At 43.4% G+C, this 12,233-nt stretch overlaps 1 protein-coding gene across 1 annotated transcript in view; it reads left to right on the forward strand.

Annotated features, from left to right (window-relative positions):
* The window catches only part of LOC124041504 (cadherin-23-like), a 640,482-nt gene that overhangs the window by 300,777 nt on the left and 327,472 nt on the right, over positions 1-12,233 (forward strand).

Here is a 12,233-nt window from a genome sequence, read left to right on the forward strand (position 1 = left end):
CTGCAAAGGGACCAGGACGACTGACCCGCGTAAAGGAAAGAATGAATGGGGCCTTCTTCCATCAGCAAGGGCAATCAATATTAAACGTGGCTGGGTCTTTCAGCATGCCAATGATCCCAAACACACCACCCGGGCAACGAAGGAGTGGCTTCGTAAGAAGCATTTTACGGTCCTGGAGATCTCAAGATCTCAACCCCACAGAACATTTTTGGAGGGAGTTGAAAGTCTGTGTTGCCCAGCAACAGCCCCAAAACATCACTGCTCTAGAGGAGATCTGCATGGAGGAATGGGCCAAAATACCAGCAACAGTGTGTGAAAACCTTGTGAAGACTTACAAAAAACGTTTGACCTCTGTCATTGCCAACAAAGGGTACAGGCCTCACTCATCTTTTTAAGTGGGAGAACTTGCACAATTGGTTGCTGACTAAATATTTTTTGCCCCACTGTATATCCAAATGTCCATTTATTTGACGCGTTTGATACAGAAAAAAAACAGCTTCCAAAAAACGCAACGTCACTACAAAATATTTCAAAAGTTGCATATAAACTTTGCCAAAATATTTCAAACTACTGTTGTGATACAACTTTAGGTATTTTTAAAAGTTAATAATCGATCAAATTGTAGATGGGTCTATCTGTGTTCAATACAGGAAGACAACAAACCAACGCTACTTTTCACGTCTTGCTCACTCTCAACAGTGTTACCTAGTTCCTAGATGGCCTACTTCTTCGTTGCACAAATGAATATCCTCAACCAAATTCCAAAGACTGGTGACATCCAGTGGAAGCGGTAGGAACTGAAAACAGGTTCCTAAGAAATTTGCCAATGAGAACACAGTGAACAGACAGAGACCAAAAAAGAAAAAATCTGAATGGTTAATCCTCGGGGTTTTGCCTGCTACACAAGTTCTATTATATTCACATACACGATTCAAACAGTTTTAGAAACTTCAGAGTGTTTTCTATCCAAATCTGCTAATATGCATATCATATATTCCTGGCATGAGTAGCAGGAAGTTGAAATTGGGCATGCTATTTATCCAAAAGTGAAAATGCTGCCCCCTATACCTTAAGAAGTTAACAACAATACATGTTCATATTTCCCACACAACATAAAGGATGAAAACCTTCTATATACAGTTTGTATACTTTTCAAGGTACAGTATTTTTGTTACCATTTTACCATTACCATTTTTATACAATGTATGACATTTCAAAATAGACATTCATTTTCCATACACCATCTCTCATCATTCCCCATGAATACTGTTCCAGTGTTCAGTTTTTGACATTAAAGTTTTTGGGTGGCAAAAGTCATCTGGAGACAAAAAAAAAATTCAACACCAATACTAAAGAGCCCTCTGCTGCATACAATTTACAACTGGTTGTGAACTGTCAAAAAAACCCACATCAATACCTTTGCAGGTGAGAGGGTTCTGGTTGAAGTTGATCCATTGGAAACCTGATCTTTGGATCCTCAAAGGAGAGTCATGACAGTGTTTTAATTTTGCATGCATGACATTAGAATGCATTGTACATGATCATTTATGTAGTAATTATTCTTAAACATGTCCTCACCTGGGATTTGAACTCACAACCTTTTGTTAAGCAGCATTACAATCATCCTGCTCCACCACCATGTCCTTGTCAATGACTGATTTATTCTATATTCCCAACATCTAAGTGTCAGATACACTGAGAAATATGACTGCCGGTAGGTACTTAGCACCTCTACCCAAAGAGTCGTCAGTTAACTTTTTGCTGTTCACATAGCCCAGTTTATCCACCGATTAAATACTTCAGACCACAAGGTGGAAGTAGCTTGTTTGTCTTGTGCCTGCTGTAGACAGCTAAGTGAACATTTCCTTAACGAAAAAAATGTTTCTTCAAGTACAAAACTCCTTAGCTAGATGTAAAATATGTAAAGACTTTATCTGAAAAACTGAATTATTTTAGTTAGAACAATTCTGATGAAAAGTGGGTGGATTACATGGGTAAAGGTGCCCTAGTTTTTATATTTTTCTTGTCACTCCTGTGAGCTCCCCAGCGTGGTCTGTGCTCTCTGATTGGCTCAAAGTTGTTGGCCACTGCCAACCATTCAGATTCTACAAGTAGAAACGGCAGGTTTATCATAACCAGGTAAGTATTTTGTTTAAGCAAGTGAAAGAATGGCCTCCTACTGTGCTAAGTACCTATCAGCCATCAGATTTATCATGTTTCTGACCTCTAAAGTTTGTTCTCAAATATTTTTTTAATATACATTCCATTTTAGCTGAACAGCGTCCCACTTTAAACATCCATCCCATTTCACCACTTTAAAGATTAGGGAGACCTGGGAAGGTTGTTAGGACACTGTGTGATTACACAATGTCCTAACAACTGAAAAAACAAATGTTCTGAGAATGTGTTGAAAAAGTCCTGACATGGTCCCTAATCACATCCTGGTACCTTACATGGAACTAAACAAAAGTTCACCAGAGAACATTACCTTAGGACCATCACACAACAACATAATGACTAGTAAAAATGAATGTCCTGAGAAAATTCTGAAAAAACTCCTCAATGATGTCCTGGTAAGTTACAGTGAACTAGACAAAGGTTCCCATCAGAACTTTCCGTGAGAACCATAACGCAACGTCCTGATGACTGGTCAAATAATTGTCCAGAGAACGTCTTAAAGAAGTCCTGAAATGGACACCAATGGCCATCAAGATTAAATCAAATAAAAACAGGGAACTAATTTACATTGAACTAGATAAAAGTTCCCTAGAGAAAGTTCCAATGTGACCACCATGTGATGTCCTGAGGACTGGTACACTGAATGTCCTGAGAACGTCCTAAAAACCTTGATGATGTCATCAGAACGTATAGGGAACTAGACAACCGCTTCTTGGGGACCATGACACAACATCCTGCCATGAGCAAATAAGTACCTGTAAGGAACATCCAGGCAGGTTCGTTTAATGTCCTGAGGAGAACGTTCTGTCAGAGCCAAACAGGGACGTTACCTAAAGGTCATTAAAAGACCTTATTGCAACATTCTGTCGGTAGCAAACAGCACAGGCCAGTATGCCGTGTTTCTATTAGACTCAGACAATGATCGTGTGGAATCTCTGTCATAGCGGATTTCAAACAGCAAGAAAAGTGCAGAGCGACGACCAAAAAATAGGCCATGTCTTTTGGTCGGGCTGATTTGGTGTTGCCAGGTGTTCGCAATTAAAGTAAATCGGATGTTGTTGACCCTGCCATATCATGCGACTCAAAAGCCCCCATTTTTCGTAAACGACCTAAAGATCACGAAAAATCAATTGCGACACGTGAATCATGCCAGTATAGTTCCAAACTGGAACTGTAGGGGCTTGGCGATAAGTGTAAGTGTACCACAGTTTTAGCAATGTACTCTTTTACTTGTTTTGATGGGGGGGGGGGGGGGTCAGGGTCAATGGGTTCATCACCTTTCTGGACTTGACCATCAAATCAAATCAAATCAAATCAAATTTTATTTGTCACATACACATGGTTAGCAGATGTTAATGCGAGTGTAGCGAAATGCTTGTGCTTCTAGTTCCGACAATGCAGTGATAACCAACAAGTAATCTAACTAACAATTCCAAAACTACTGTCTTATACACAGTGTAAGGGGATAAGGAACATGTACATAAGGATATATGAATGAGTGATGGTACAGAGCAGCATACAGTAGATGGTATCGAGTACAGTATATACATATGAGATGAGTATGTAGACAAAGTAAACAAAGTGGCATAGTTAAAGTGGCTAGTGATACATGTGTTACATAAGGATGCAGTCGATGTTGTAGAGTACAGTATATACCATGATAGATTGTTGGTGATGTTGACACCAGGGAACTTGAAACTCTCGACCCTTCTCCACTACAGCCCCGTAAATGTTAATCGGGGCCTGTTCGGCCCGCCTTTTCCTGTAGTCCACGATCAGCTCCTTTGTCTTGCTCACATTGAGTGAGAGGTTGTTGTCCAGGCACCACACTGCCAGTTCTCTGACCTCCTCTCTATAGGCTGTCTCGTCGTTGTCGGTGATCAAGCATACCACTGTTGTGTCGTCAGCAAACTTAATGATGGTGTTGGAGTCGTGTTTGGCCGCGCAGTCGTGGGTGAAGAGGGAGTACAGGAGGGGACTCAGTACACACCCCTGTGGGGCCCCAGTGTTAAGGATCTTCATGGCATAGTATTGTTGCCTACTCTTTCCACCTGGAGGTGGCCCGTCAGGAAGTGCAGGATTCAGTTGCAGAGGGAGGTGTTTAGTCCCAGCTTTTAGTGTCCTTAGCTTAGTGATGAGCTTCGTGGGCAGTATGGTGTTAAACGCGGAGCTGTAGCTGAACATCATTCTCACATAGGTGTTCCTTTTGTCCAGGTGAGAAAGGGCAGTGTGGAGTGTGATTGAGATTGCGTCATCTGTGGATCTGTTGGGGTGGTATGAGAATTGGAGTGGGTCTAGGGTGTCCGGAAGAATGCTTTCAAAGCACTTCATGGCTACCAACATGAGTGCCATGGGGCGGTAATCATTTAGGCAGGTTACCTTCACTTCCTTGGGCACAGGAACTATGGTGGTCTGCTTGAAACATGTAGGTATTTCAGAATCGGTCAGGGAGAGGTTGAAAATGTTAGTGAAGACACTTGACAATTGGTCCGTGCATACTTTGAGTACACATCCTGGTAATCCATCTGGCCCAGCGGCTTTGTGAATGTTGACCTGTTTAAAGGTTTTGTTCACATCGGCTACCGAGAGCATTATCACACAGACATCCAGAATAGCTGGTGCACTCATGCATGCTTCAGTGTTGCTTGCCTTGAAGCAAGAATAAAAGGCATTTAGCTCGTCTGGTAGGCTCGCGTCACAGGGAAGCTCCCGTCTGGGTTTCCTTCAGTAATAGTTTTCAAGCCCTGCCACATCCGACAAGCGTCAGAGCCGGTGTAGTAGGATTCAATCTTAATCCTGTGTTGACGCTTTGCTTGTTTTATGGTTCGTCGGAGGGCATAGCAGGATTTCTTATAAGCGTCCAGATTAGTCTCCCACTCCTTGAAAGTGGCAGCTCTAGCCTTTAGCTCGATGCGGATATTGCCTGTAATCCATGGCTTCTGGTTAGGATATGTGCATACACTCACTGTGGGGACATCGTCATCGATGCATTTATTGATGAAGCCAATGAATGAGGTGGTGTATTCCTCAATGCTTCCTACTTTAATTTTTGCTTGTAAGCAGGAATCAGGAGGATATAATTATGGTCAGATTTGCCAAATGGAGGGTTTTATGTGCATCTCTCTGTGTGGAGTAAAGGTGTTCTAGAATTTTTCCCTCCCTGGTTGGACATGTGACATGCTGGTAAAGATTTGATAAAACTGATTTAGTGCTTTATCCGGGTAGCTGGAAAGTAGAGCATTGCAGTAGTCTAATCTAGAAGTGACAAAAGCATGTATTCATTTTTCTGCATCATTTTTGGACGGAAAGTTTCACATTTTTGCAACGTTATGAAGATGGAAAAAAGCTGCCCTTTAAATTTTCTTGATATGTTTGTCAAACGAGAGATCAGGGTCCAGAGTAAAGGTCAATCCATCCACAGAGACAAACCGATATCTTTCCGACAAATAAGATCTTAACCAGGCCAGAACTTGTCCGTGTAGACCAATTTGAGTTTCCAGTCCCTCAAAAATAATGTGGTGATCGATGGTATCAAAAGCAGCACTAAGGTCAAGGTGCACGAGGACAGATGCAGAGACTTGTTCTGACACCATTCAAGGTAATTTACCACCTTCACGAGTGCAGTATCAGTGCTATGATGGGGTCTAAAACCAGACTGAAGCGTTTCGTATTCATTGTTCGTCTTCAGGAAGGCAGTGAGATGCTGCGCAACAGCTTTTTCAATTTTTGGGGAAAATAAGCGTCATAAACTAATGGTTAAGGCTCCGGTTTATGTTTACAGCTAACAATTATATACAGGCTTTTTCAGAACTTTCAGTGTCGTGCCAGCTGGAGATACATATAGCAAGTTAATTAGCTAGCTATAACATTACACAGGGTTGGGTAGGTTACTTTCTAAATTTAATCCGTTACAGTTACTAGTTGTAATCGGTAACATAACTTTTGGATTACCCAAACTCAACAACGTAATCTGATTACATTCTGTTACTTTTAGATTACTTTCTACTTAAGAGGCATTAGAAGAAGACAAACATGTATGTCACCAATTGAATCTATTGCAGGATAAATCAATCTTAAAGTTTACATAGCTGACCATATATGGATGTTACATTTTACTTTATGGATTTGTTGTGTAGGCTTCTTCTAACCAATCACTTTCTACTACATTTAACAATACGATTAAATTATATATTTACATTTAAAAACAAAGTCTATCAGAGTTCCAGTCATTCCAATAAATGTTATACCCCTTGATCTTCGTGAATAGGACTTGGAAATATGGACGTATAGATGAACCAAATTGTTTTACCTGAGCATGACCCCAAAACTAAGGACTAAATTAGCCAGCCTTACTCTGTTGTTTATGATTTTGTTGTCATGGGAGGACTGATTGGGCTCATTGATTTGAGTTGAAAAATAAATGCTGTGCTCATGGAATGGCATGCTTTGAGCACTACTGAAGAAACAAGCCCCACTTGTGTTCCATAGGCTCGGATCCGTACTGTGCAGCTGTTGCAAGAGGGCATTTTTCATTGGCTGTCCACTGGCTTCAAAAACAATGATTGACAGGCAGCTTAAACTTCTTGAATTCAACCATTTTTGGATTCAAATACACATTTAGATTTGTGAACAGCCATCCACAACAACCACAATCTGTCATTTGTATTTTATATTTAACTAGGCAAGTCAGTTAAGAACAAATTCTTATTTACAATGATGGCCTACCCTGGCCAAACCCTAACCCGGGCGACAATGGGCCATTTTTGTGCCGCCCTATCATGGCCGGTTGTGATACAGCCTGGAATTGAACCAGGGTCTGTAGTGATGCCTCTAGCATTGAGATGCAGTGCCTTAGACCTCTGTGCCACTCGGGAGGCACAAATAGCTAAATCAGGAAGCAGCAGTATGAATCACATCAATGCGCTAGGTAGATATCAATAATAAGTTATATGCGTATCACCACATTTATTCAAGTTGGATAATCGTTGGATGCCGACAGCAGTCGCACCATTGGAAGACATAGCTTGGACTGTAGCCTACAAAAGCCTATTCCTGCTCCTATCCTGCGATCCTTCAAACACATTTGGTGGGTCATGATAGTGGTCTCTGACTTGTGGTCAGACTCACTCAAGTGGAACAGACTTAAACTTGCACCTTTTTTCAATGCTGATTTGAACGTCATTGAGAAAACAGAGAAGTGTCAAATACTTTTTTTCGCAAACATCCTTTATGAATTTAAAAGTAATCCTCGAAGTAATCATCTAGTTTCTCAAAAGTATCTGTAATCTGATTACAATATTTTTGCTGGTAATGTAACGGATTACAGTTAACATTTTTTTGTAATTTTTGTAATTCCTTACATGTAACCTGTTACTCCCCAACCCTGAAGTTACATACTGTTCAAACACTTTGCGGGTCAAGGGTGGTTGAACTTAGTTTTCTTAACTGAAATATTTTTTGCCGCTAGAAGCCAATAGCTCGAGCATATATGGTTGGATCTGTTGGAATTCACTCTACAGATCTTCCAAGGGAAATGAATCTTCCTCTAGAATATCATCAGACACAAAGCGGTTCTTGCTGGCAGAGACCACTTTGTAGCCCATTGTTCCTCTGGTGATGTGTGTTTGCTGTTGACAAAACTAGCACAGATAGAACAATGAGCCAGATATTTCACAGGATGTATAAATATGAAGCATCCGGTTGCCCTTTCCACTCACTACCAAATATGGTGTTGAGAAGAAGCCCAGTGGCCGGCAGTGGGAGAAGATGGAGCGAGATGAATTTGGCTGAAATTCTGCAAATTTTCTCATCGATGAAACATTCGATCTCCATACATTTTTTTGTTTCCTAAACTATAATCTGTATGAAACATAGTGGCCTGCATTTTGTGGACTTTGCCCTTTGCTAAAGTTTTAAAAAGTGGTGTTGTTTAGGAGTGCAATGGCAAATTCAGTTATTGCAAATGGGCACTTTATAGAGTAGCCTTTCCCCAACGAAAATATGCAAATAAATGTAGAACACTCCAATAGGATCTCACGAGCTTGTGCTTGGCTGTGCCCACCTCCTTGCTTGTTCTGCCCACTATGATTGATTTGCTCCCATTGGAGACAACAGGCAATGGTCTATCTTGGGTTATTTATAAAAATCTTTGGTATAAGCATGCCCTCCATTGCAACGTAATACCTGCCCTTGACCTTATGCCTGCCTGTATGTGAAGGTCAAGTAAATTACGTGATAAAAGAGGTGAAAAAGAGGCTTGAGGCAGTCTATGTTGCTATCTGACTAGTTATAAAATCTGTTGATGTGTAAAGGGATCTGTAAGATATGACGATTTGTTGTTGTATTTGCTTTGTGAAGGTGTTTTATGATTCTCCTTGTATGGAGGGTGGCTTTACTAAATCACATGATTGATACCCTGCGGATTTGATGCCCGATGATACCCCCCCCACTACCACCATTCGTATTTTCTTTCTTTCTCTCTCTCTCCCTTTCTCTCTCTCTCTCTCTCTCTCTCTCTCCCTCTCTCTCTCTCTCTCTCTCTCTCTCTCTCTCTCTCTCTCTCTCTCTCTCTCTCTCTCTCTCTCTCTCTCTCTCTCTCTCCATATATCTCTCTCTCTCTCCATCCCTCTCTCTGGGTGGCAGGCACCTTAATCCAGTGAGACAGACCTGCTGATGCATGCCTGTCTTTCTGCAAGAAGACAGGAGGGAGGGATGTAGGAGTAAGAGAGAGAGCGAGAGAGATAGAGCGAGGTTGTAGGTGTAGGAAAAAGAGAGAAAATCTAAGAGAAAGAGACATGGAGGGTAAGAGAGTGATAGGCAGTATGATGTCAGGGGATGTAGACATGGGGAGCTAGTCAGCTTATATTACCTGTGCTATGCTGTTGTGTTCCCTGGGCAATGGCCCTTGGCCTCCCAGCATATCCCTGTAGTACGACTGATAGGGGCTGAGGAGCACTCACACACACCACACACCCTCTCCTTTGTTCCGTGAGAGGTGCAGCAGACAGACTGTTGCAGCAGACCACACTTTCCTGCCAGTGTCACTTTACATTTGGCCTACGACACCCCCCCCCCCACACACACACACACACACACACACAAGCACACACACACACGGTCACTCTCTACTGCTCCTGGCCAGGTGTGTGCTCGCACGTATCTATGCGTGTATTTGTGGCTTTCTTTGTTTCTATTCTATTCTATCTATCTTTTTGTGCAGATCTGAACTTTTTTTGTACATACATTTTCCGTTATAATTTCCTATGATGGAAAAGAGTTTCTGGACATCATAACAGATATCACTAACCTTGATTTGGGCGAAGATTTCTACTTCAATGAGTCGGAGGCGAAAGACATATTTCTTATCCCGGACCAGGCCCAAATCCCCTAAGAAGGAGGAGACGGCTCTATAGAGGCTGGCGTGCGGCATGCCTGACGAGAATACATTGGAGAGTGGATAAATCGCCTCTACACTCTGTTCTATTGGCGAATGTGCAATCACTGCAGAATAAACTGGATGAGCTCCTTTCGAGACTATCCTATCAATGTGATCTAAAGAACGGACGTAGTAAATATATATCTAGCTGTTTTTTCTATACATCGGCAGGACAGACCGGTGGCATCAGGGACACTCAGGGGAGGGATTTGTGTGCCTTTTTGTTAACTAAAGCTGGTGTGCGTGTCACGCCCTGACAGAGATCCTTTTTGTCTTTATTTTGGTTTGGTCAGGGCGTGAGTTGGGGTGGGCATTTATGTTTTGTGCTCTATGTTTTCTATTTCTGTGTGTTTGACCAGGTGTGGTTCTCAATCAGAGGCAGCTGTCCATCGTTGTCTCCGATTGAGAACTATACTTAGGTAGCCTTTTCCCTCCTGTCTTTTGTGGGTAGTTATTTTCTGTTTTGTGTGCCTGCACAAGACAGAACTGTTTCGTTTGTGCTGCTTTGTTATTTTTTGTTCTAGTGTTCAGTTTGATTAAAAATCATGAACATGTACCATGCTGCACCTTGGTCCTCTTCTTCAAACAGCCGTTACAGAACTACCCACCACCAAAGGACCAAGCAGCGTGGTGTAATGGACTCCTGGACATGGGAGGAGATCCTGGATGGGAAGGGACCCTGGAGTCAGGCTGGGGAGTATCCACATGAGGAACTGGAGGCAGCTAAGGCTGAGCGGAAACATTACGAGGGAACACGGCTGGCAAGGAAGCCCGAGAGGCAGCCCCCTAAAAAATGTTTTGGGGGGCACACAGGGAGTGTGGCAGAGTCAGGTTGGAGACCTGAGCCAACTCCCCATGCTTACCGTGGCAGGTGACGTACTGGCCAGGCACCGTGTTATGCGGTGGAGCGCACGGTGTCTCCAGTACGCAGTCTTAGCCCGGTGCGCTACATTCCAGCTCCCCGCATCTGCCGGGCTAGGGTGAGGATCGAGCCAGGACGGATTGTGCCAGCCCTGCTCTCCAGACCTCCTGTGCATCTCCTAAGGTCAGGATATCCTGTGCCGGCTCTAAGCACGGTTTCCCCAGTTCGCCAGGAGAACCCAGTGCGGCCTGTTCCAGCTCCCCGCACATGCCGGGTTAGCCTGGGCATTCTCCAGCCTGGTGAGTCCTGTCCGGGGCTGCCAGAGTCGCCCTCCTGTCCGGGGCTGCCAGAGTCGCCCTCCTGTCCGGGGCTGCCAGAGTCGCCCTCCTGTCCGGGGTTGGCGGCGAGGGTCCCCGCTCCAGAGACGCCAGCGAAGTGGGCCAAGCCTAAGTGGGCCAAGCCTAACGTCCCACACCAGAGCCGCCACCTCGGATAGGGTGGGTGGGGGGGGGGGGGGGTACTACTGTCATGCCCTGACCTTAGAGATCCTTTTATGTCTCTATTTTGGTTTGGTCAGGGTATGAGTTGGGGTGGGCATTCTATGTTTTGTGCTCTATGTTTTCTATTTCTGTATGTGTGGTTCTCAATCAGAGGCAGCTGTCCATCATTGTCTCTAATTGAGAACCATACTTGGGTAGCCTTTTCCCACCTGTGTTTTGTGGGTAGTTATTTTCTGTTTTGTGTGTCGGCACCAGACAGAACTGTTTCGTTTGTTTCCGCTTTGTTATTTTTTGTTCTAGCGTTCAGTTTTATTAAAAATCATGAACATGTACGATGCTGCACCTTGGTCCTCTTCTTCAAACAGCCGTTTCAGTGCAATCTTTAATATTAAGGAAGTCAAGGTTCTACTCGCCTGAGTTAGAATACCTCATGATAAGCTGTAGAGCATAATATTTACCAAGAGAGTAAATAGTATGGACAATGATAAAGCCTACAGGGAGGAGGTCAGAAACCTGGCCTCAACGTCAGCAAGACAAAGGAGCTGATCATGGACTATAGGAAATGGAGGGCCGAGGACAACCCCATCCACATCGATGAGGCTGTGGTGGAGCAGGTTGAGAGCTTCCTCAGTATCCACACACAACAATGCAGTCATGAAGAGGACATGACATTGCCTCTTCTCCCTCAGATTCATCATGGGCCCTCAGATCTTCAAAAAGTTATACAGCTGCGCCAATGAAAGCATCTTGACTGGCTGCATCACCGCTTGGCATGGCAACTGCTTGGCATCTGACTTCAATTTGCTACAGAGGGTAGAGCATTCAGCCTAGTACATCGCTGTGGCCTAGCTCCTTGCCATCCAGGACCTCTATACCAGACGGTGTCAGAGGAAAACATTGTCAAAGTCTCCAGAAACCCAAGTTATAGACTGACCATCTCTTTTGCATTGACAAGAGAGCTCCCCCCTCTCAACCCCTAATGAATGGGAAAGATTGGCAACATCTAATTTATGGTGCTGATCTCTCCCATCATTTGGAATTCAGGAAATGAGTCTTGGGTCTACACACTGAATTGTGTGAGACATGGACTCATCTTGACATTAGATCACTGTTGAGCTTTAAAACATGATAATTTTGGGGCTCCCCAGTGGTGCAGCGGTCTAAGATATTACATCTCAGTGCTTGAGGCATCACTACAGACACCCTGGTTCGATTCCAGGCTGTATCACAACTGGACATTATTGGGAGTTCATAGGGT

This window comes from Oncorhynchus gorbuscha, linkage group LG08, assembly GCF_021184085.1.
Source record: "Oncorhynchus gorbuscha isolate QuinsamMale2020 ecotype Even-year linkage group LG08, OgorEven_v1.0, whole genome shotgun sequence".
Lineage (NCBI taxonomy): Eukaryota > Metazoa > Chordata > Actinopteri > Salmoniformes > Salmonidae > Oncorhynchus > Oncorhynchus gorbuscha.